At 48.6% G+C, this 25532-nt stretch overlaps 1 protein-coding gene across 1 annotated transcript in view; it reads right to left on the reverse strand.

Annotated features, from left to right (window-relative positions):
- The window catches only part of EDC4 (enhancer of mRNA decapping 4), an 841744-nt gene that overhangs the window by 216702 nt on the left and 599510 nt on the right, over nucleotides 1-25532 (reverse strand). The gene's annotated exons all lie outside the window — the stretch shown is intronic.

The following is a 25532-nucleotide window of genomic DNA, read 5'->3' on the forward strand; positions in this document are numbered from 1 at the left end:
ACTGAGGCATCAAGAAGGGAACAGGAGGAAACTTGTGTGTGATGCCTTTCAAGAATCTATTTACAACAGGGGACTTGAAAATAGAAGGCTGATCAGGAAGCCTTAAGAAGGCTGAAATGGCCGAGAGGTAGCCCTGGCCGTAGTCTGGAGGTGGGAGACGACTGTTTGGGGCGAGCCCGCCATCAACAACCAATCGTCGAGATAGGGGAAGACTGAAACCCCTGATCTGCGCAGATGAGCTGCAACCACCGCCATCACTTTTGTGAACACCCAAGGGGCGCTGGTGGCGCTTGTGGCCTACCGTAAACCGCAGGTAACGCCAGTGGGCCGGCAGGACGAGGATATGAAAATAAGCGCCCTGCAAGTCCAACGCTACCATCCAGTCTTGCGGGTGTAGGGCAGACACGACCTGAGCAAGTGTGAGCATCTTGAACTTCTCCTACCGGAGGAAGCGATTGACGTTCCGAAGGTCTAAGATAGGACGCAGACATTTGTCCTTTAATGGAACCAGGAAGTAGTGGGAGTAACAACCACAACCCATTTCTGGAGTCGGAACACGCTTGATTGCCCCCCTTGGCCAAGAGGGCCACAACTTCCTGTTGTAGAAGTACCAAGTGATCCCCCGACATGCGTTGGTACTGAGGTGGAATGGCTGGAGGAGTACTCTCGAAGGGGAGGGAGTAGCCCCTTCGGACTATTTGTAAAACCCACCTGTCTGAAGTGATGGTGCACCAGTGGGGGAGGTGATGGCGAATCCTGCCACCCACTGGCGTGTGGTGGGCCTGAAACACCGGACTAGGAAGGTTTGGAGGCAGTGGCGGCAGAGGAGGTGGTGGACTGACCCGCCCGCTGGCCCCATGACCCACCCTACCATCCAGTCTTGCGGGTGTAGGGCAGACACGACCTGAGCAAGTGTGAGCATCTTGAACTTCTACCGGAGGAAGCGATTGACGTTCCGAAGGTCTAAGATAGGACACAGACATTTGTCCTTTAATGGAACCAGGAAGTAGTGGGAGTAACAACCACAACCCATTTCTGGAGTCGGAACACGCTTGATTGCCCCCCTTGGCCAAGAGGGCCACAACTTGCTGTTGTAGAAGTACCAAGTGATCCCCCGACATGCGTTGGTACTGAGGTGGCATGGCTGGAGGAGTACTCTCGAAGGGGAGGGAGTAGCCCCTTCGGACTATTTGTAAAACCCACCTGTCTGAAGTGATGGTGCACCAGTGGGGGAGGTGATGGCGAATCCTGCCACCCACTGGCGTGTGGTGGGCCTGAAACACCGGACTAGGAAGGTTTGGAGGCAGTGGCGGCAGAGGAGGTGGTGGACTGACCCGCCCGCTGGCCCCATGACCCACCTCAGTGGGTCCCACGTCCGCGGCTGCGCTAAGACTGTGTCAGAGCGACAGGCCTGTGCAGCAACAAACGTGTTTGGGTGCCCCTTCCTTGGCCACGAAAGGAGCGAATAGCAGAAGCGGAAGGAGTGCGCGTGGCCGAAAGGCCTAAGGACTTGGCCGTAGCCCGTGAGTCCTAAAAAGCTCTGACGCATTGTCTGACTTGTCGCCAAAAAAGCGAGTGCCATCAAAGGGCATGTCCATCAGAGTGTTCTGGACATCCCCGGGAAAGCCAGTTGTCCTCAGCCAGGCTTGGCGGCGTAGCGCCACTGTCGTGGAAATCGTCCTGCCTAGCGAGTCGGCGGTGTCAAGGCCACAACAGATTGTGAACTTGGCTGCGTCTCTCCCCCCAGCAATATCTTGGGAGAGCACCGTCCAGGCCTCCTCTGGACACTGAGACAGAACCTGCGCAACCGTGTCCCACACGGGATGGGAATAACGGCCCAAGAGGTAAGCGGTGTTCACAGACTGGAGCCCTTAACTGGCGGAAGTAAACATTTTCTTTCCAAACTGTTCCAGTTTCTTGGATTCCCTGTCCAGAGGTGCGGAAGAGAATGTGCTTGGGGACGCAGAGGCTTGGATGACCAAGCTCTCAGGGGTTATGTTATGTTAGGGGGATTTATATAGCGCAAACAATTACCCGGAGGTGTCCTGGCGCTGATTATTATTAAAGAGACGGTGAACTGCTATTACAAGTTAAAAAGCCAGGTCTTAAGACTCTTCCTAAAAGTCAGGAGGCCTGCACTTTTTCTTAGGTGGAAGGGAAGGGCATTCCATTACAAGCGCTGTGACCACTGTTCGTTGACTGTCAGGCGGTAACAAGGAGATTTTTTTTTTATCATCCTAAGTGCATGGAAGGTGGCAGATAAAATTGAGTTGATCTGATCTTCAAAATTGAGCTTATCATCTATCAGGATACCTAGGTTTTTTACCTTCCTTGATGGAGTTGGAAGAGTGCCACGTGTTATTAGGGGTAAAAAAATTATCATTATTCCCAAAGAGAATAACCTACGTCTTGCCTGAGTTTAATTTAAGGCAATTTTGTGTCATCCACTTCCCGACAGCTTCCATGCAATCGTGGAACTGATTATCTATTTCAGAATACCGGCCTGGCTGCAATGACACAACAACCTGTGTATCTTCAGCGTAGGAGGTCAATTTAAAACCAAAGGAGCTGATCAATGGAGCAAGTGATGAAACATAAACATTGAAAAGTAGGGGACTAAGCGAAGACCCCTGAGGAACTCCGCAGGGCATGGTAAAAAGCTTGGAGTAGAAATTATCCATGCAACTATTTGTGAGCGCTCAGACAGGAAGGACTGTAGGAGCAACAGAGCTTTACCTTGAACCCCGCAGTCCAAAGGGTTGGGTGTTGGGAGAGAAAAATACGGTCGCCCGGCGCCAGGCGATGACGTTGGGCCACATTCTTATCCATAGGAGTCCTTGTGTTGGGCCTGGACCAGGTGCCCAAAAGTGAGTCATTAAAGGGCAGCAGCGGCTCTGTAGAGGAAGACGCTGGCCGGAGCACTTCTGTCAGGAGGTTAGTCCTGACGGCCACCGTAGGGAGCTTGAGGTGGAGAGCCTCGGCTGCTCTACACAACACCACAGAATATGTACCACCTTCCTTCGTAGCCACGGTAGGAGGAGACAGTGTGGACAGTGTGCCAGGTTCTGCAGTAAGATCCAGGTCACCTGCATCATCAAAATTCTCTTCCCAGTCCGGGCCTAACTCACACTGGGCTGGGAGAGCGTCCTCAGACCCCTTCCAGTCCTCCCCTCCCAAGGGACCGGGAGCTTTAACGGAGCTGAGCCGACTTCCGGGCCTCCAACAACTTTCGGGACCGCTCCCGCAAAGTTTTCGGAGCCATGGCCCGACATTCGGGGCACGACTCAGAGTCGTGGTTACGCCCTAGGCAGTAGAGACACTCACGGTGTGGGTCCGTCACCAACATCGTGTGAGGACAAGCTGAGCTAGACTCAAAAACGGGCATCCCTATACACCAGGAGTCAAAGACTCAAAAATCAGAGACAAAAGTCCAAAAAATAACTCAGTCAAAAATTTACTGGGGGTACCGCACTGTCCGGATCTGCGCTTGCTGGTGCGGAAAAAGAAAGAACTGACGTCAGCATGCGTGGGCGCGTCTAAGTAGCTCCGACGACGTCATTTTGGCGATTACGATGCCAACAAGGTACACGCGGAGCCGTACGACGACGCCTACTGACGCGCAGGGGTACTGCCGACGAAAACTTTCCGGATCCAGTCTGATGCCTGGGGGTAATTCTAAGGTAAGGAATCTATCATTAACGAGTTTCTTACAGATACCACAATCAAAGGCACCCTCACCTACTGGCATTCAGGACCATGCACCAACTTCAGCAACCTCATCACAGCCTCGCCATGGGTACCAAAGACTTCATAATCCCAGGCACTCTCAACTTGCATCTCACAGACTCCAACTTAAAGGGCTTGCTCGAAAGTCTACAGAACATCGACCTCAACCAGCTCATACAAGGCCCTACCCACATCGCTGGACACGCCCTGGACCCCATTTTATCCTCAAGCAAAAACGTTAAGTCAGCCATATCACTCCATTCACATGGATGGACCACTCGATCATCCACTTCCACATAACAAGGCCATCAACCACCCAAAAGGATTCTAGCAACACCCCAAGCCACTGCTGGAAGAAACTTACAGAAAATTAATGGCTCAACACTCTCCAACTACACTACGCAAACTACCAACGACCTCAGCAACACAAACAACAAACAACTGAATCACCACCTGGACCAATAACCTGACACCCCTGAAAAACCCACAACATCCAACAAGCTAGCTGGTAAAACACTGATCTCAGAGAGTCCAAGAGAGTTTTCAAACAACCTGAATAGAAAAAGAGAACCACCTGAAGAACCACCGCAAGAAACACCTACGAGGCTGCACTAAGGCACTATTACGAGCAAGTAAAAGAGACTAAGAAAAAGACCCTGACCCTCGAACCTAGCTCCAACAACTGCAAGGAAAATATTGCCATCGTCAAATAATTAACGAACCTAACTGCTGCAACCAACACTATCACCCCTACACAAGAACTCACACGCTTACCGGCTTCCCGTTGATTTCCCAGGAAGAGCGGAGTACATTATGCAGCAAGGTTAAATCCGGCTCTCCAGCTGATCTCATGAAACCTGATTGACTTGGGAAACTGCTACCTGTGCTTCTTACACCTCTGGGTCAGGTGAGTAACATGTCCCTGTCCAAGGCAGTTGTTCATAGGACTTGGAAGTAGGCCAGGGTTGTTCCGCTGTTAAATAAACCTACCCTCAATACAGTTAAAACTGAGAATTGTCGTCCTATTTCTCTCCTGCAGTGGGCATCCAAGATCTCTGAGGCCTACATAAATTCCATCCTGACAGGTTTTTTGGAAGAGAATAACATACTTGACCCCGCTCAGAATGGTTTCCAACCGGGGCACAGCATGGAGTCTGCTCTTCTAGCTATGACTGAACACCTGAGGGTAGCACTGGATGCGGGACGTACTTCGGCACTGATATTATTGGACCTCAGTGCCGGGTTTGACACAGTCTCTCCCCAGATCCTGCTGTAAAGGTTGGAAGAGGCAGGCATTGTGTGCCCTGCCCTGGACTGGCTCACCTCCTTTCTTTCTTAGAGGACCTTCCAGGTAACGGCCTCCTTTTTTCGCCTCCTTGGTTCATACTATTAAACAGGGTGTGCTACAGGGCTCTGCTCTGAGCCCAACGCTTTTCAATTTGTACGTCCAACCATTAGGAGCAGCGGCCAGGAATAGAGGGCTTACAGTAGTATCATATTCAGATGATACGCAGTTGGTGGTTGCACTCTCCGAGGACTGCATGCGGGACGTGCATTCGTTTCGGAGCGATCTCGCTGCTGTCGCGGAGTGGATGACTGCCAACTGCCTCCAGCTCAATGCTAGCAAATCTGAGGTTTTGCTGGTAGGGAAAGATCCTGAGCTGTGGAGTGAACGCTAGTGGCCTGCTACCCTGGGATGTGCACCCGCCCCAAACAGGTGGTGAAAAATCTTGGTGGATTCGGCTCTCAGCTTCCAGGTTCAAACTAATAAAATGGCAGGGTCGTGTTTTGGTATACTACGGGGGTCAAACCGTTGCTGGGCTTTTTCTAACCACCCATCCGGCAGGTTATTGTTCAGGCCTCCATCCTGTTGAGACTGGACTATGCTAGCTCGCTCTACCTGGATGTCAACAAGAGTGAGATTTTGAGGGTGCAGAGGGTCCAAAACGCAGCTGCAAGAACTCTCCTTGGCCTTCCTAGAACCTGCGCCACCGCCATCGCTATTCCTCGGCTACACTGGTTGTCTGTGGCCAGACAAATGGAGTTTAAGTCCCTCTGCACTGCTTTTAAAATCTTAAATTTTTCCTCTCCTGGCATCTTGGCCAACGTGCATTCATCATACATTCCCAGCCGCCAACTCCGTCCGATTGGTCATCAGTTGGCGGTTGTTCCCCGGGTAAGGAGGGCGCGTGCTAGTGGGCGCTCCTTCCGTACACTGGCTGCTGAATTATGGAACTCACTCCCTATGCACATTCGCAGCGTTGACAGTTACCATACTTTTCGTAAGGCTATTAAGACCTACCTCTTCCCACCCACTATAGGCCCTCCTTTTGTCTGCAGCCTCTGTTTCCGTTTGCTATTAGGGCTGGGACGCCCCTCTGCTGGGGCAGCTGTGCACTCTATAACACATCATGACATAACAACGGCCCCTCTAACTTCTTCCACAAAAAAATCACCAAGTTTGAGAAAGTGCCAACTATCTTGCATGGCATGCCCCCACTTTTTGCTGAATTGCTGATGTACTTTGACTAAGTGTGCCCTGGGTTCCTGCCAACAAGGTACCCATGGCCTGTGTTCCTTCCCTAAAACTGTGTTGAAACCTAAACCCAATTGGCAACTCTGACCACATGTCAGTCCCTGGTAAATGGTACCCTAGGTACCCAGGGCACTGTGGCCAGAGAAGACCCCTAAGGGCACAGCACTTATTGTGCCACCTTAGGGGCTCTGTACCCTGACACACACACACACACTGCCTTTGCAGGCTGAGTGTCTTGATGCAGAAATAAACAGAGTCCACATGGCACACACCCCTCTGCGTATGCAAATGGGACATGTTCATGCCCCAGCCAAATGCACAGCTGTACACCGCCCTTGCGGCATTCAAAAGTTACATCATTATTTGTCCAATCTTCATTCACTAAATGTTTCATATTTTTCCAATATTTATCTGTAATGTTTTTTCACCATTGCGAGTGTCCACGTGTGGAACTGTTTAGGCCATTGTTTTCAAGTTTCTAATACTCATTGTGTGTCCATCCGGACTAATTCAATAAATACGATTAGTGCCAGGCTCATCAATAGGCAGTATTTATTCCATAAAAACCCAATGCATTTCGGGCGACGCAGCGCCCTTCGTCGGGGGGTCACTAAAAAATAATCAAACATGCACCAAATTACTCATCCATACTTCAAATAACATTTTTCAAGTGATGCAGTGGACATTCTTATTCATATCGAGATGTAGGCAATTCTAGTAATTTCTGCACTGTGAGATAACAAGCGTCATTTCTCTGGCTATTTAATCATGCTAGTCCTTGTTTCCCCTCCCTGTGCTCATGTGACCTTGAAGCACGTTATGCATGCGTCTCTGTTCCTTTCTTTTCTTTACACCTCTACCACCCCCCAGTGTGTTAACTCATAAATCACCCCTTCTCTGTAAGGCTCTCCAACCCTCTGCCCGTGTCACGGAAAAAATCTTTACACAAACAAGCGTGAACCTAATAGCACACCTTCACTCTCTAATTTGACCCCTTTTAACAAGCATCACATTCGCTTCTCCCTCTATATTCCCACATCCGTGGTTCCTGTCTATGCTCCCATTACTCGTTTCACTGCTCTTGTTAGTTAGGTCTTCCAAACATTTAACGTACCTGCCGAGTCAGTTGAAAAGCTTCACCATTCCCTAAAGGTGTCCGTGCTAAAAGCAACCCCTTTCACCTTCATATTTAAACACCTACGCCGCGTTGTTATTGGCCTCATTAAACACCTACGCCGCGTTGTTATTGGCCTTGAGGCCAATAACAACGCGGCGTAGGTGTTTAAATATGCAGGTGAAAGGGGTTGCTTTTAGCGCGGACACCGTTAGGGAATGGTGAAGCTTTTCAACTGACTCGGCAGGTACGTTAAATGTTTGGAAGACCTAACTAACAAGAGCAGTGAAACGAGTAATGGGAGCATAGACAGGAACCACGGATGTGGGAATATAGAGGGAGAAGCGAATGTGATGCTTGTTAAAAGGGGTCAAATTAGAGAGTGAAGGTGTGCTATTAGGTTCACGCTTGTTTGTGTAAAGATTTTTTCCGTGACACGGGCAGAGGGTTGGAGAGCCTTACAGAGAAGGGGTGATTTATGAGTTAACACACTGGGGGGTGGTAGAGGTGTAAAGAAAAGAAAGGAACAGAGACGCATGCATAACGTGCTTCAAGGTCACATGAGCACAGGGAGGGGAAACAAGGACTAGCATGATTAAATAGCCAGAGAAATGACGCTTGTTATCTCACAGTGCAGAAATTACTAGAATTGCCTACATCTCGATATGAATAAGAATGTCCACTGCATCACTTGAAAAATGTTATTTGAAGTATGGATGAGTAATTTGGTGCATGTTTGATTATTTTTTAGTGACCCCCCGACGAAGGGTGCTGCGTCGCCCGAAATGCATTGGGTTTTTATGGAATAAATACTGCCTATTGATGAGCCTGGCACTAATCGTATTTATTGAATTAGTCCGGATGGACACACAATGAGTATTAGAAACTTGAAAACAATGGCCTAAACAGTTCCACACGTGGACACTCGCAATGGTGAAAAAACATTACAGATAAATATTGGAAAAATATGAAACATTTATTGAATGAAGATTGGACAAATAATGATGTAACTTTTGAATGCCGCAAGGGCGGTGTACAGCTGTGCATTTGGCTGGGGCATGAACATGTCCCATTTGCATACACCTAGGTCGTTCCCGGTGGCAATAGGGCATGCCACACACCAATCTGCACGCTAGCAGGAATCTAAGGACTACAAAAAGAGAGATAAAATGGTTAAAATTCGGTGTGCATCCCTTAACCTTCAAAAACACACCCCTCTGCGCCATGCCCACAAACACACTGCCCTGGCATACCTCAGTCACCCTCTAGCTGGGTGTACTATGCCAGTGGTGTTGGCACAGGTGCATGAGCCCTGTGCCCCTACAGTACCCAGGGCCATTCTTGGGCACTGTAAGTGCAGTGATGATATTAAGAGTATATTGTGCTGGGAGGTTGTCATTACAAACTCCACAACACTATAATGGCTACACTGAAGACTGAAGTTTGATATCATACTTCTCAGCACATTAAACCCGCACTGATGCCAGAGTGGGATTTAATGCCATATGCACGACAGATGGCATCTTAGAGATGCCCCCGGAAACCTAACCAACTCCCAGTGTCCTGACTGCGTGGCTACCACCATCAAACAACCTGGGTCGAGAGCTTGCCGCTCTCAGGGGCCTGAAACAATGCACATCCTGGGACGAGGTGCCAAGCCCCCCCCCCCCCCCGCCTTTGTGAGCTTCTCCAGGCCACTTGCTGTACTCAGCAACTGGCCCCCACCAGTTCTGACCGCTACTCTAGCGGGAAGACAGATGGGAAACCCCAAATGAGGAAAGTGGGTGTGCCAGCCTCGGCCAACCCTACCCCTCATGTGGTAGAGGTGAGGTGAAGCACAACTCCGGGCTACCGCCATCTTGAGGATGTGGAGCCCTAGCCAATCATGGCTAGGCTCCTGCCCCCCTCCCACTTGAGAGTGGAAGGATAAGGGGTGTAACCACCCCAGGACAGGGACCCATTTGTCCCTGCCGTTGACCTACCTGCAACGCCCCTAAATTTAGGGGCACCCTGAACCTTCCGTCCTCAGATCCCGATTTGAAAACAAAAAAGAACAAGAAGAAACAAGACCTGCTGTGCAGCTGCTAACAAGAGGACAACACCATCTGACTTGACCCCAGCCCTACCGGCCTGTTGACCTTTGAACCTGCTCCACCTAAAAACCCCGGTGTCTCCTGCGAACAGCAACCTCGAAAACCCCAGAGGACCTGCCTGCCTTGCTCATTAAAAGACTGGGACTCCCATGAGCAGTGGTTCTGCTCAAACAGCAAAAAACCCTGGTGCCAGCCAAGAACCGCGAATCCAGCACACACTGCACCCGCTGAGCCCGGCCCGTGCCTGAGTGGACAAAGAACACAAGGACGTCCCCCCGGCGAATGTGACCAAGAATCCCGCACCCAAGGACGATCCTGACAGCGCTTGCAGCCTCACAACAAGGTACCCCTCCAACCGCGACCAGCAGAGGGTAAGATTTCCCGACGTCAAAAGATACCCCTGCACCCGGCGTCCAACGGCCCCCTATGCCCAACTCCTGGGTGCCTACCTATCTTCCAAGATACCAAATTACCTCTCCAAGTGGTGGTCGCACCTGAAGAATCTCGATCCCCGAGCCTGCAGCCTTGTTCAACTTCCAGCTCTCCCATTGAATAACATTGGGCACCTGAAGGCCCAAAAGCACCCTGCACCAAGCCGCCCGAGTGCCACTGGCAGTGCAGCAACTACCCTATCCTACTTCCCTACTTGCCCTGTGTAAGCTCAGCTCCTACAGCCGCGTGGTCTGCCTGCTAGCAGCCACCAACCAAAGGCCTCCTATTCTTCATAGGATAACATTGGGCCTACTCACGCTGCACCGGCTGCCCCTGTGCTACTGAGGGTGTAACAACAGTACTTACCTGACCCTGGGAGACCCCTACGTCTATCCCCAGAACATTAACTCTGCCTGCTGAGTACTTGGCTGGGTTTTACCTGAAATTTCTTCTAAATGTCGAGTTTTGAAACTTTCAAATATTCACTACAAATCAGCCGATCAACGAAAACGAAATTTCTCACCTGTTATCAGGAGAGATCCCAGTGCTGTACCTTTGAGCCCAGCACTGAACCTGAAAAGTAATTATAACCATGATTACTGCTAACTTAATTTTCCTCCATAGAAATCCATTGTCTGGTTTTTGCCGATTTTCCAAACTTACAAATATTCCTAAAAAATCACATGTGTAACAAAAACGATTTCTTTAAACTGTTTACATGAAATGCACCAGGGCTGAATCCAGGATCCAGCCTGTGAGTAAGAAAAACATTTGTAAAGTGATTTTATTGCATTTACTTAAAACTTCCCATTGAGCTCAATGTTATTTTGTGTTTAACTTGTGTTGCATATTGCAACAACTGTAACTATTGCATTCCAAAGTCTATTGCTATTTGAAGGTATTAAATTGCAACATCTCATTCTGAGAAAGTATTTATGATACCTACTATGGTTCGAAAAATAAACAACTATATTTTTTTTATACAAAACAATGGGCCTAGAGTTCAGTTCTTGAGTGTGTGAGACCATTTGCTGACTGAGTGTGTACAACAAATGCTTTACAGTGTCCTCTGATACCACCTTACTGCTCGACCAAGCTACGGCTTTAGAGACTAAGGGTATATCTAACTTTAGCCTCTGCCATACCTCTGGGGACTGTGGACTTTGTGCACACTGTACCTTACTTTGGTCCAGTATATACAGAGCCACTTTCTTACACCAAGATCTGCAGCAAATTCTTACACCAAGATCTGCAGCAAATTCTAACCCCAGCCACCCCCTAGTGACCTTCCCAGCATGCTAATCTCATGAAACAAAGAACACCAACTGACAGCATGGAACCTTCTATCCATCGGAGACAATGCAAATAGATAAATAAATAAATAAACTGACCCCAAAATGCTCAACACTTAACGACCCATCTTGCTGCTCCTCTTCCCAGCCAAAGTCATTGAGAAGACCATCAACAGACAACTCTCTGACCACCTAGAATGCCACAAACTCCTGGATGACTCACAATCAGGAATCTGGCACAGACAACATACGCACTATCTTCGACCATGGACAGGCGGCCACCCTCACCCTCCTTGACCTCTCTGCAACTTTTGACATAGTCTCCCACTACACACTCAACTCCAGACTACACACAGCAGGAAATCAAGAACCAGCACTCAAAAAGATAGCTTCCTTCTTCTCCAGAAGAACACAATTACTCAGGCTCACACCATTCACCTCAGAACCCAAGGACCTAATCTGTGGAGTCGCACAGAGATCATCACTCAGCTCCACACTTTTCCACATGAACATAAATCCTCTGGCTAACATCATCAGATCCCACCGGATCAACATTGTCTCCTACGCCGACGACACCCAGAACATTTTTCCCTTCTCAGAAAACACTATCATCGCCAAAACAAACTTCAAACAATGATTGACCAGGGTGGCCGATTGGAAGAAAGAGAACTGCCTCAAGCTCAATACCCGCTAAATGCTTCCAAATCCTCCACAAGTTACGTTAAATATTCAAGTGGCTCCCACTGGACATCAACGTACCATCAGAAAGACCTTAATCACAAGCAGATTAGACTACGGTTAGACTACGCCAAAGCCCTCTATGCAGGCATCCCACCCATTTTCACAGACTTCAAAATCAGTCAAAACACTGTTGCCAGGCTTGTCCTTGACCCCCTGCGTCAATCCCACATCACACCTCAGAGCGCTCCATTGGATCCCCTTCCAAAAGCACTGACAGTTCAAACTTATGAAACATGCAGTCAAGTAACTACACAACGAAAATGTATTTGCCTAAGCTGACATTGTTTGGTTGTACTAAAAGGTTTAAGTTTGCTAAATAATTTTCTCAAATCGGAAATCTTTATTGAATAGCAGTGGACAGAATGCACTCTACAATATCCAATTGGCCAGCACTTCATCCTGAAGTGAAAAAGGATAGCCAAATAATATCTAAATTTACACATTTTACAGAGTTTCACACCTAGAGAAAACTCCCCTTCACAAAAATCCTTTTTCATGATAGAAAGGAAGGGTTGGACAGACAAGCTTCATAGGCTGCCATTGTGTGTCTGGAAAAGGGATACCGTGCCTTTAAGGAACACTCCAGAGATCCTCAGTATCCCATGATGCACAGCCCCAGGTAAGTTACTTTCAGTTATTTTTGAAGGTGTATAAAGCCAGGCCTGTGGCATTCAGGTAAACATTGTTTATTCCAAAGGGGAGGCGGGCGGGTCGCTTATGACTATAACAGATATACCCCTACTACAGAACTGGAGTTACAGGTAAGAAACTACTATTACTGTAGTAGGGGATCTCTGTGTATAGTCATAATCGGTGAATAGAATGGCAAGCCCATCCCAAAACTAATCCAGCGGTGGAAGAAAACTAAATAAAAAATCTTTACTGAGCAAATAAATTCCTCAGAGAAGCCTGCCCGACTTGCGCATCTGCCTTGGCATCAGAATCCAGGCAGTAATGCTTCGCAAATGTGTGGACAGACTTCCACGTAGCCGCCCTACAGATGTCTGCAATGGGGACATTACGTAGCAAAGCTGAGTAGCTGCTTTGCCTCTAGTTAAATGAGCCTTAGGCTTACCCCTAGAGTCTTGTTAGCCTTCTGGTAGCATAGTTGTGTACAGGACACAATCCACCTGATATGGACTGTTTGCAGGTGGCAAAGGCCAGTCCTGACTGAACCGTAATTCACAAACAACTGATCTGACCTACGAATGTCCTTGGTCTTATCTAAGTAAAATGTCAACACGCCTCACATCCAGTGAATGAAGGGACCTCTCCGCCGGAGAGGAGGGATGTTGAAACAATTTTGGTAAAGTGATGGTCTGGTTGACATGGAAATCAGATATCACCTTAGGGAGAAATTTAGGGTGAGTCCTCATGACAACTTTGGAAGCATGAAAAACTGTATAGGGCTCTTGACAACACAAAGCCTGAATCTCACTCACCCTGTGTGCTGATGTTATAGCCACAAGGAAAGCCTCCTTCCAGGACAAATGCTGTAGAGAAGCCTTATGAATAGGCTCAAAAGGCTCCTTTATCAACCTGGACAGCACCACATTCAGCTGCCATAAAGGCGAAGGACGCCTAATGGGGGGAAGCACCTTCTTCAAACCCTCCAAAAAATCTTTAATGACAGGTATCTGAAAAAAGGATGTTTGCGAAGGGTATTTTCTATATGCAGTTAATGCTGCAAGGTGAACCTTAATAGAATGGAAATTAAGGCCAGATTGAGCCAAAAGCAAGAGGTATGGAAGGATGACATCTTCCTTGCAGGAGGTAGGGTGCACGTTCATGGATATGCACCAAAGGCAGAACCTCTTCCACTTGTAGGCATAGGAAGTCCTGGTGGATGGCCTTTTCACCTCCTTAAGTATTTCCATACAGTTGTCAGGCAAGTTCAAGTGTCCATTTTGTACTATCTCAGGAGCCATACCGCCAAACTCAACGATGAGAGGTTGGGGTGTACCATCTGCCCCCCAAACTTTGTTAGAAGGTCCGGCAGACATGGAAGCTGCAGATGGGTTTTGAGAGACCGGTGGAGCAGGTCTGTGAACTGTCGAGGCCACTCCGGAGAAATGAGGATCATTCGCGCTCTGGACTGAGACAGATTGATGAGCACTGCCGGAATCAGGGGAATGGGTGGAAAAGCGTACAGAAAGCTGTTCGACCAGCTGATCCACAGCACATTCCCCAGAGTCCCCGGTTGGTAAAACCTGGAGGCGAAGTCTCAGCATTTGCTGCTTTCGGCGGTGGCGAACAGATCTATGTCTAGAAGGCTCCATCTTTCGAAGATGTTTCCTAGCACCTCGTTGTTTAGAACCCACTTGTGGTTCTCCTGAATGAGCCTGCTGAGTTTGTCCGCCTGAGCATTCTGCACACCTGGTAGATGGGTCGCCGTTATCGTCAGTCCTCTGGTTAGCAGCCAGTGCTAGATCGCCTGCGCTTCCTGAGACAGTGTGAGCGATCGAGCCTCCCTGCTTGTTGAGGTAATACATTGTGGTCGTATTGTCCGTCTGTACAAGAAGGGAGTTGGTCTGGAAGGACGGATGAAAGGCCTTCAGAGCCAAGTGAACAGCTCTGAGTTCCAGAAAATTGATATGGTACGTGGACTCAGCCTGGGACCACGTTCCTTGGATCTGCAGATGGTCTGAATGAGCTCCCCAGCCCTGGAGAGAAGCATACGTCACAATGGTCTGTATTGGAATGTCCTTGTGGAATGGAACCCCTTTGAGGAGATTCTCCGCTGAACACCACCACTTCACTGACTGCTGAGCATGCTGGGACAGTGTGATCTTGTCCTCCCAGCTACCTCGTTTTTGGTCCCACTGATCCTCCAGACTTTCCTGCAGCGGTCTCATGTGGTAAGGAAGATGCAAGAAGCCATCAACCCCAGGAGAGACGACACTGTCCTCACTGTCGTTGATGAAACAGACATGAGAGTCTGAGCCTTCCGAAGGATTGATAAGCGTCGCTCCTCCGAAGGACACACGTTTGCTCTGAGAGTATCGATGGAGGTTCCCAAGTACTGCAGACACTGAACAGGAGTCGGAACAGACTTGGACATGTTGATGTGTAGACCCAGTTGGCTCAACAGAACACCCGTCCGGTGGAAATGCAATTGTGCTTCTTGGAAGGAGGTGGCTTTGATCAGCCAGTCGTCCAGGTACGGGTAGAGAAACCCCTTGTTCTTTCTCAGGTGAGCCGACACCACTGCCATGCATTTTGAAAAGGTCCTGTGTGCAGACTTCAGACCAAACGGAAGTACGGTGTACTGATCGTGGTTGGTGCCGACTAGGAAGCGTAGGAACTTCCGATGTTTCTGTGCAATGGGTACATGGAAGTACGCATCCTGCAGATCTATTGCGCAAAGCCAGTGTCCTCGATGCACCGGAGGATAAAAATGGTGCAAGGACAACATGCAAAACATCTCCCTGCGGATCCGCTTGTTTGCTTGTCGCAAATGCAGAATGGGCCTGAACTCGTTCTTGTCCTTCTTGCGCACTAGAAAGAACCTGGAGTATAGACCCTTTCCCCTTTGAGACAGAAGGACGTCTCCTATCGCCCTTTTTCTCAACAGGGTACTAGCCTCCGCTTGGAGCTCGCGCAGCTGGTATTGCCAGCGAACCGGTGGAATAGCTGGAGGAGGGCTGACAAAACAAAGACTGTATCCATTGCAAACAATATTCAGCTCCGAGTAATTTTTCTCCACTCTGCTGGGTAATTCTGAATGCCCCCCCCCCCCCCCACCCCACCCGGAGTGGGTAACAGAGGAGGGGGAAGTAATCCCTCAGGGCTTCGACCCAGCTGGGCCCTTATTCCCCGATGAGGCCTGCTGACCGCCTCTGCCCCTCTGACGCTTCTGGAAGGGCTGCCTCTGATAATGTTGTTGCTGCTGTTGCTGTTGGCCAGCTTGGTGACCGTGCCCCCGTTGGAAACGTTGGGAGGAGTAGCGCCTCTGGAAGGGGAGGAAAGACTTCTGCTGGTCCTTTGGTTTTTCCAAACCGACCGCCTTCAGCGTCTCAACTTCTGCCTTCATGCGGGCCACCTCCTCATCCAAATGAATCCAGAAGAGGGTAGTGCCCAAAAAGGGCAAGTTGGCAATACGCTGCTGCGCCTCCGGCTTAAGTAAGGTAAGGTGTAACCAGGAGTGGCGTCTCAAAGTTACTCCATGGCAGTACCAATGAGCATCCAGGACAGAGGCATCCGCAGCCGCGCTGATGACCTGGTTGGAGACCATCATGCCCTCATTCAAGATCTCCTGGAAATCTTCCCTTCTGTCCCTTGGGAGGAGTTCAATGAACTGTTGCAGGGACTCCCACAAGGAGCGGTCATATGACCCAAAAGTGCTGTCGAACTCGCAGCCTTCATAGATGTGGTTGTCGTACTACAGACCTTTCTCCCTGCCGAATCCATATGACGGCTCTCCTTGTCTGGAGGGACCGTTGAAGAAGGAGCAGTAGAGTGTTGCTTCTTTGCCGCTGTAACAATTACCACATCCGGGGCAGGATCCGTCCTCAGAAATGCCGGATCGGAATCCGGGGGTCTGTACTTCTTCTGCAGCCGGGGCACACTTCATAGAGGACGGCGTCGGAAACAGCTCCATGAACGAGTCCTCCAACCCTGGCACCAAAGGCAGCAAAGGGCGAGCAGGTGCTTACGCTGTAGCGTTTCAAAGATGACAGAGGTGGAAGGGGTGGGAACCCTCAGTGCTATCCCCAACGTCGCAGCTCCCCTCAACAGCATGCCCTGAAACGTCACAATGTCACCCACTGGCGACACCCTTGTTGGAGGAGAGTCAGACAAATACCTCCTGTCATTTGAAGAGTCCGTGTATCGGGTAGGCCTGGACCGCGACTTCTCTCACCGGCGACGATGTCAGAGCTGGTTGAAGATCTACGCTCACTGCGAGAGCGATGCCTCCCCCGTGATCTTGACCTCGGTTTCCTGGGTCCCTCCGGACCCACCGGCACCGGCTGTTTGTGGAAGAAGAGGCGGCTGAGCCGGAATCAAAGGCCTCGGTTGTAGAGGCTGAGGCGGAAGAGGAGGCGGAGGAGGAGGTGGAGGAGGTAGCTGTTGAGGTGGCGGAGTAGGAGTCTTAGGCCTTGAGGGCGAGTAGGTCCTCGAGTAATCAGAGTCCAGAGACCTAAGTACTCTCCTCTCTTCTTACGAGAAGGCCGCTGGGAGGATGCTCTGGAGGTAGACTCTCCTGAGGAGGAACGCCGGCGCCGCCTCGACTTACTCTTCGACATCGACTTTTCCTTCCTCGACGTCGATCGCCGTGACGTCGATCTTCGTGACGTCGATCTTCGTGTCGACGTTGAATGCAAACGGCGGTGCCGCCTCGACGGCAAGCGCCTGCCTCTTCGGGACTTCGGTGAAGTCCTCGACGTCGACCTCGTCCGAGGTCTCGACGTCCAACCCCTCGACGTTGAACGTCGACGTTGCTTCGAGCCCTGGGTAAACGGGAAACAGATAGTAGTCATACCTCTTGACGCCTAAGCCCTCTACGTCGACCGGGACCGGTGCCGTTTCCGGGCCTGTTCTTGACTGGGGAGCCCCCAAAGGCCGATGCACGGGCAGAGGATGAGGATAGAGTCCCTCAATGCCCAGAGGTCCCACCTGCTTCTTGATGTCTCCTCTCCTCCAGGCCTTGGAGATGAATCTTCTCCCTGTCACGCAGGGTCCTCCTGGAGAAAAAATGGCAAATATCACAGGAGTTAGGCACACGAGTAGCAGGCAGACATGAGAGTATGCACACTCTGTGGGGGTCAGCCTTGGCCTTCTTCCTACCACACTCAGGGCACTTGTTGAATAAAGCTGGCATTTTGACAAGATAGAGGTGGTAAAACTGGTCACAAAAGACAGCAACTGGAAGAGGAAGACCCCAGACGTCGAGTGAAACACAAATCTCATTGGAAAAAATTCATAAATTGAAGATATACCTAAAAAGGTAGAGCTCAATGCTCCAGGGTCCTGCTACCAGGAGCCGTTAAAATGAACTGAAAGTAACTTGCCTTGGGCTGTGCATCATGGGATACCGAGGGTCTCTGGAGTGTTCCTTAAAGGCACAGTATCCCTTTTCCAGACACATAATGGCAGCCTATGAGGCTTGCCTGTCCAACCCTTCCTCTCTATCATGACAAAGGATTTTTGAGAACCAGAGTTTTCTCTAGGTGTGAAACTCTGTAAAATGTGTAAATTTAGATATTATTTGGCTATCCTTTTTCACTTCAGGATGAAGTGCTGGCCAATGTATCCTGGTTAATGTTAGGCTGCATTATTTGTCTTTGATTTTCTCTTAAGTGTCTATGCAGGACTGCAGAAGAAGACAACTTAAAAGACTATTTTGATTGATCCGGGGTCCACGCACATGGGCGAGACTATTCACAGATTATGACTATACACAGAGATCCCCTATTACAGGGGCCACCTCTACAGCCCAGCAAACCCTGAAGACTCCAAGGGCCAGCTGATTGGCCTCCTGTTGACAGCACAGGGACATAACAGCTGAAGACGCCTGCTAGGGCAAGCTGGTAGCCGAAACTCTTCAAACAGCTACCATTGCTGCCTTGCAACATCTTGGACCAAGTCTTGACAAACAGTTGAAGCCAAGTTCGCTGAGCCCGGGGAGTGCAGTCAGGGAGCTGCTGGGATACTCAGGGGATGAGCTATCTACTCAGAAAGGATAGCCCTGTGACAGCGACACCAGGTGGTTGGTAGTCCAGTGGCAGCTAGGCTTCTGCCAGCTTGGAGAGGACTTCGTTGGACGTCAACCGGGTGACCTGGACTGCTTCACCCAGCTAAGGGACTGAGGAATAGTTGCAGCAAGACCCCCGTCGATCATATTGCATCCATAGCATCCTTCATCCCTTGCATCAGGACCACTTCATAGGAATCCATTACACCAAGGATAAAGTACCTGGAACTGTTTGAAGACAGCTTTTTCTGTGGTGGTAACTGTTTCTGAGGGCCTTGCTGCTAACCCGGACTAGCTCTCTGCAAGAGTTAGTTGTACCAAGTACTTCTACCAGACCACATTGACACTTGCCCAAGTTTTTCTTGAAAAATGTTCTAAGTGATAATTTTGGGGAATTTGCTAGTGCTTGTTCGTGGTTGAATGAAAATGCTTTGATTTATTAGTTCTTGTAAAATCCATATCTCCGGAACCATCCAGTAGATCTTTTCAGTTCTGGTGTATAAATTCTTATAAAATACAGTCTATTTTTATAAATTAGAGTCAGATTTCTTGAGTGTTGTGCCGATTTCTCCTTCAATTGTTTTGGTGTTGATTAAATGCTTTACACTTGTTCATCTATGTAAGCCTTGCTGCTCAGTGCCACAGCTACCAACGACTGAGCTGAGGGTTTGACAGATGAAACCTACTGGACCTAAATTGATTGAAAACTGTATTACCCAGTGAGGTCGCACAACTACACTCTGTAATACATCTCATTTCCAATATGGCTGCGCCAACCCAGAGACGATGCATCTGCCACCACTGTGCGCTCAGGATGGGGTAGAAAGGATTGCCTCCGGCAGCGGATGTTAGTGTCCACCTGCCACTACTGAATGTCCTGAAAGGCATCCTTTGATATTTGGATGCCCTCTGTAAATACAATCCCAGTGTTGAGCCCATTAGTGGCTTAAGTACCACTGCAGGCTCACATGTGCCAGCAGAAATGTGGGACTAGGGGAGGCTATGAGTTCAAGAAGCATCACAAACATCCAAACCAGAATACAGAATTGAACGCAAAGCATTAGGATCATATCATGAATATCCTGGATGTGTGGATTTAGAAAAGCCTTGAAAGCTACTGTGTTCAGGAGAGCCAGTATAAAGAGAACCCTCTCTACAGGCAGCAGCTGGACTTCAGCTTGCTGGTGGAAAATCTCAGAGAAGACAGGAGGATTAATGGCATCTAGAGGAGGTCTGCTACTGGCTGAAGTAAACCCTCCTTCAACAGCCAGTCACTGAGAAACGGGAATACATGTAACCATAACTTCCAAAGATAGTCACAACCAAAATCATGACCTTCATAAATAACTGAGGAGTAGAGGATTGTGAGAAAGTGGCTCTGTATATACTGTTCCCAAATAGGTACAGTGTGCACAGACCCCAGAGGTTTGGCAGAGGCTAAAGTTAGATATAACCTTACTCTCTAAAGTGGTAGCTTGGTCGAGCAGTACGGCAGTATCATAGGACAGTGTAAAGCATTTGTTGTACACCCTCAGTCAGCAAATGGTCTCACACACTCAAGAACTGAACTCTAGGCCAATGGTTTTATATCAAAAATATAGTTGTTTTATATTAGAACCGATAAGGTATCAAAATATACTTTCTCAGAATGAGTTACTTTAGTTAAATACTTGGCAAATAAGCAATAGACTTTTGGAATGCAATAGTTACAGTTTGTTGCTATAGGCAACACAATTTCAAACCCAATAACACATTGAGCTCAATGGGAATTTCTAACAGGAGGCAATAGATTACTTCCAGGATTACTTTTCTAACTGCAGGACTGGATCCTAGATTCAGTCCTGAGACAGGTACTGTAAACAGTTGAGCAAAATCGGTTAAGTCAAAGTAGTGATTTTTAAGTAATATTTTGGTATTTTAAAAATTGACACTTAGAAGAAATTTCACAGAAAAACAGTCAATGATTTCCTATGGAAGAAATTCACTTAGCAGGTAAGTGGGGTTATGGTTATTCTTTCTAACTCAGGGATGGATCCTAGATCTAGCACTGTTACACCACCTGTGAATAGTTGAAGGATTGTGTTTTTGTTATACAGGCGATTTGTAACGAATATTTGTAAGTTTGCAAAATCAACACAAATCTTTTTCAACAAAAACCAGGCAATGTTATCCTATGGAAGGAAATTCAGATTGCAGGTAACGTATGTTGGCGTTACTTTTGTAATCCAGTGCTGGGCTCCTAGGTCCAGCACTGGGACATCTATCTTAAGCAGGTAAGTAATTACGTTTTTGTAGTTTGGACGATTTTTAAGGAATATTTGTACTTTGCAAAAATCAACACTTTGAAGAAATTTCACAGAAAAACAGTCAATGGTTTCCTATGGAAGAAAATTGAGTTAGCGGTAAGTACGGTTGTAATTACTTTTCAGGGTCAGTGCTGGGCACGATGATCCAGCACTGGAGTCTCTCCTGATAGCAGGTCAATAAATCGGAATTCGTTGTTCGGCTGATTTTAGAGTAATATTTTAAAGTTTCAAAACTCCACACTTAAAAGTATTTTCAAGTGAAACCAGTCCATGTTACCCTATGGAAGAAAAGTGAGTTATCAGCTTTTGGGTAAGTACTTGACTGGCAGAGTTAAGCTTCTGGGCAAAGACTCAGGGGTCTCCCAGGGTCAGGTAAGTACAGTTGTTGCACCCTCAGCGGCACAGGGGCTGTCAGGCGCAGAGGTAGTTAGGCTCAATGTTATCCTATGGAAGGCAGGGGGCCCTTGGTTGGCGACTGCTGGCTAGAAGGTCTCGCGGCTGTGGGAGCTGGGCTCCTGGTCACTTACTCAGGACAAGTGAGACAGGATAGAGGTTGCACTCCCAGGGGCACTCGGGCGGCTGGGTGCAGGGTGCTTTTGAGCCGTCAGGCACTCAATGTTATTCAATGGAGATCTTGGAAAGTGAACAAAGGCTGCAGGCTCAGGGACGGAGATTCTTCAGGGGCGACCACCACTTCGAGAGGTAAGTTGGGAAGCTGGAGGAGGGGCGGCTACCCAGGAGTTGGGCACAGGAGGCCGTGGGGAGCCAGGTGCAGGGGTGCCTTTTGGTGTCGGGAAATCTTACCCTCAGCTGGTTGCGGTTCGTCGAGGGGGGTCTTTGGGCCCTGGACTTTGGGTCCCAGCCGCCAGGGGGACGTCCTCGCGGTCTTGATGCACTCCGGCACAGGCCAGGCTTGGCGGGTGCAGAGTGTGCAGGGTTTGCGGTCCCAGGCTGTTGCCAATGCTTGTTACTTGCTGCAAGCAGTACCACTGCTTGTAAGAGACCCAAGTAGTCAGAGTCACAAGGCAGTCAGGTCCTCCGAGGTTTTTGAGGTTGCTGACCACTGGAGTGGCCGGGGTTTAGCAGGAGCAGGTTCGAGGGTCGACAGGCCGGTAGGGCTCTGGCCAAATCAGTTAGTGTCTTCCTTTTTTTAGCAGCTGCACGGCAGGTCTTCTTGTTCCTTGTTCTTCTTTCATGTTTTGGAATCTGGATCTGAGGAAGGAAGGTTCAGTGTGCCCCTAAATACTAATTTTAGGGGCGTTACAGGTAGGGTGAGGGCAGGGACCAATAGGTCCCTGTCCTGGGGTAGGTACACCCCCTAACCTGCTCCTCTCCTGTGGGAGGGGGGGCAGGAGCCTAGCCTCATCCTCAAGATGGCGGTAGCCCGGAGTAGTGATTCACCTCGCCTTTCCAACCTGAGGGGTGGAGTTGGCACACCTTCTTTTTTGACATAGGTTTTCCCCCCAGTCTTCCCGTCAGAGTGGGGGGGTCACAACTGGTGGGGGCCAGTTGCGGAGTACAGCCAGTGGTCTGGAGAAGCTCCCAAAGGCGGAATGCTTTTGAAGCTTCCCCTGCCCATCCTGGGGGAGGAGGCTTGGCACCTCGTCCCAGGATGTGCATTGCTGCAGGCCCAGGAGAGTGGGGGCTCTCCACCCAGGGGTCCAGCAATATGTCTGCTGTGTGGCAGCCTAGGCATCCTCTCAGACAAGACGTGGATTACAGGTTAGGTTTCAGGGGGCATCTCTAATGTAGTGCATTTTACATGAAATCCCACACTGGCATCAGTGTGGGTTTAATGTGCTGAGAAGTTTGATATCAAACTTGTCAGTCTTCAGTGTAGCCAGTATGGTGCTGTGGAGTTCGTAATGACAACCTCCCTGCACCATATACTCTTAATGGCATCACTGCACATACAGTGCCCAGGAATGGCCCTGGGTACTGTAGGGGCACAGGGCTTATGCACCTGTGCCCACACCTCTGGCATAGGGCACCCTGCTAGAGGGGTGGCTGATGTATGCCAGGGCAGTGGATTTGTGGACATGGCACACAGGGATGTGTGCCATGTCGACTCTTAGTTTAGTTCTGCCCCAGGACACTCAGCCTGCAAAGACAGGGTGTGTGTGTCAGGGTACAGGGCCCCTAAGGGTGGCACAATAAGTGCTGCAGCCCTTAGGGATCTTCTATGGTCACAATGCCCTGGGTACCTAAGGTACCATTTACCAGGGCCTGACATCTGACCAGAGATGCTAATTGGGTTTAGGCTTTACTACAGTTTTTAGGGAAGGAACACAGGCCCTGGGTACCTGATTGGCAGGGACTCAGGGCACACCAAGGAAAAGTGCATCAGGTATCAGGCAAAAAGTGGGTGGGTCACTTCAACAGAAACTCACTTTCTAACAAGGATAGAGCAACAAGCAGGACATAGACCCCACCACAAACAGAAGGTAACATCTGTGGGACTGCAGGATAGGCAAGGGGTAAAGACTGGGGCTAGGAACAGGTATGAAATTCAATTGAAGTATAACATTTCAGGCTACTATTTTACATTAAAAAAACATACCTTGAAGTGCACTAGCCATAATATATACACATGACCATAAGTATGTATTATTTCCACAGATACCTTTTTTTTAATTTCAATTGTTTCATTGCTAGTGAATATTCCCGCCGTGTGCTGCAATTTTCAAAATCCCATTGTTTGTGACAAGGTCAACTCGTCATAAGCACAGCGCAGGTAACACCCATGACGAGTTGACCTTGTCACAAGCATCGAAGGGGTTAAAGGCAATTTATATATTTTCAACAAAAACCCTGCATGGTCCTCACCAACGAACCAGAGTCTCCACGGCACAGAGAGAGTCCATGAATGTTTTCTCATCAGAGGTACTTTGTTTTCTTCAACACCATTAGTGCAAACATAAAAGGATGGGCAACGCGTTTCGGCGGATGCCTTCAACTGGAATGAAATAAATATATATATATATATATATATATATATATATATATATATATATATAGATATATATATAGATATATATTTATATAAAAATGCAGTCCAGGTCCTGTGAAAGTAATACGGAACCGAAGGTCAGGACCTCAGAAGCCTCACGCCCAGCAAACCACCGAAGCCTCACAGAAATCCCCAATCCAACAATGGGAGACAGGGAAGACGTTTTAATGAAATGAAGATGACGCGTTTCACTCTACGAGAGAGCTTGTTCATATATATATATTACCTACTGGCGGTCGGTAGTTATAGTTAGGATTATTTTGTATAGGGAATCCGCAACATTCTATTGGGAATAACCTTGGGGCCGGTTGAGGGATCTGCCTGAAATTTTCCTCAAATTTGCCTCGCGGCGCTCCGCTCCTTCCCTGAAAGTTTGGGGGGGATTCGTCAAGCGGGTGCCGAGATAATAGGGGGGTCCCAAAACGTGTTTTCCCCATGTTAATTTCGATAGGGCGGTTGGACTCACTTTTAGCCCGAACGGCTGAATGGATTTCCACCAAACTTGGCAAAATTGTAGGGACTGGTAGCCCGATGTGCCTTTGCTATGTCTCAAGATATGTGCTGCAGTGGATTTTGAGTAATTTAGGTTAAAAAAAATATATATATCTATAAGCGTGCCCCAGTACGCGCACCGGGATGCGTTCCAGCGCACTACGCGAACGGAAATCTGATTGGCTCTCCCCCTGACCCCCTAAGTTTGATGTGGGGGCCATAAAAGGGCCCAGCGGGGCAAATTTTTTTTTTTTTCGATTTGCGCGGGGGGAGCGCCCGGTACGCGCACCGGGTAGCGTACCGAGGAGCGTACCATGGGGGAAAAAAGAATGACAGATTTTTTTAAAAATGTAGCATTTTTTTATAAATTGGAGGTAGTTCTAAAAATAACTTTTTTTAATTCTTTTTGTTGTTTTATATTTTTTTATTGTTTTTTGGAACATTTTGTACTTTTTTTGGCTTTTATGAACAATTTTATATATTTTTTGTTATTTTTATGGGGGCAAACAAAAAACAGGGAATTGTAAACGGCTAAACTGGATCAAAAAAAAATCAAGAAAAAATTCAGGTTTCTTTGGCCACTTGTAGTTGTCACCAGCACGGTTGATGAGTTTAATGCTTTGCTCACCATAGGTAATTGTTTTTCCACAAAATATACAAACAATTTTGTATTGTCCAAACTGGGTTTGTATGTTTGGGACCATCTCCCTTGTCTCTGGACCCGATGGAGTGGGTTGCTTAGTTTGGGAGGTGCTGGGAGAAGATTGGGGAGGGTTGCTGGTCATTTCTCGGACCTCTGCCGCAGCATAGTTGTTAGGGTGCCGGCGTTGCATGTGGCGAATCATGGTGTTATTGCCAAAAGAGTACTTTTTGTTAGGGTTCCCCCTGGAAAGTACAGTGCCACAGATTAGACAAGTAATCTTTGGCGCATTTACTTTCTTGAGGTCCTTTGGGATTGAAAAAAACTCCCAGATAATGTGCTCCTTTGGCTTATATGGGGTAGTATCTTCAGGCAGGAACCTCTCCTCCTCCTCCTCCTCCTCTTCTTCATCTCCACCACTGTGGTGTTGTGGTGGTCCTTGTGGTGGTGGTGGTG

The sequence above is a fragment of the Lissotriton vulgaris genome, chromosome 12 (assembly GCF_964263255.1).
Source record: "Lissotriton vulgaris chromosome 12, aLisVul1.2, whole genome shotgun sequence".
In the NCBI taxonomy this organism is placed as follows: domain Eukaryota; kingdom Metazoa; phylum Chordata; class Amphibia; order Caudata; family Salamandridae; genus Lissotriton; species Lissotriton vulgaris.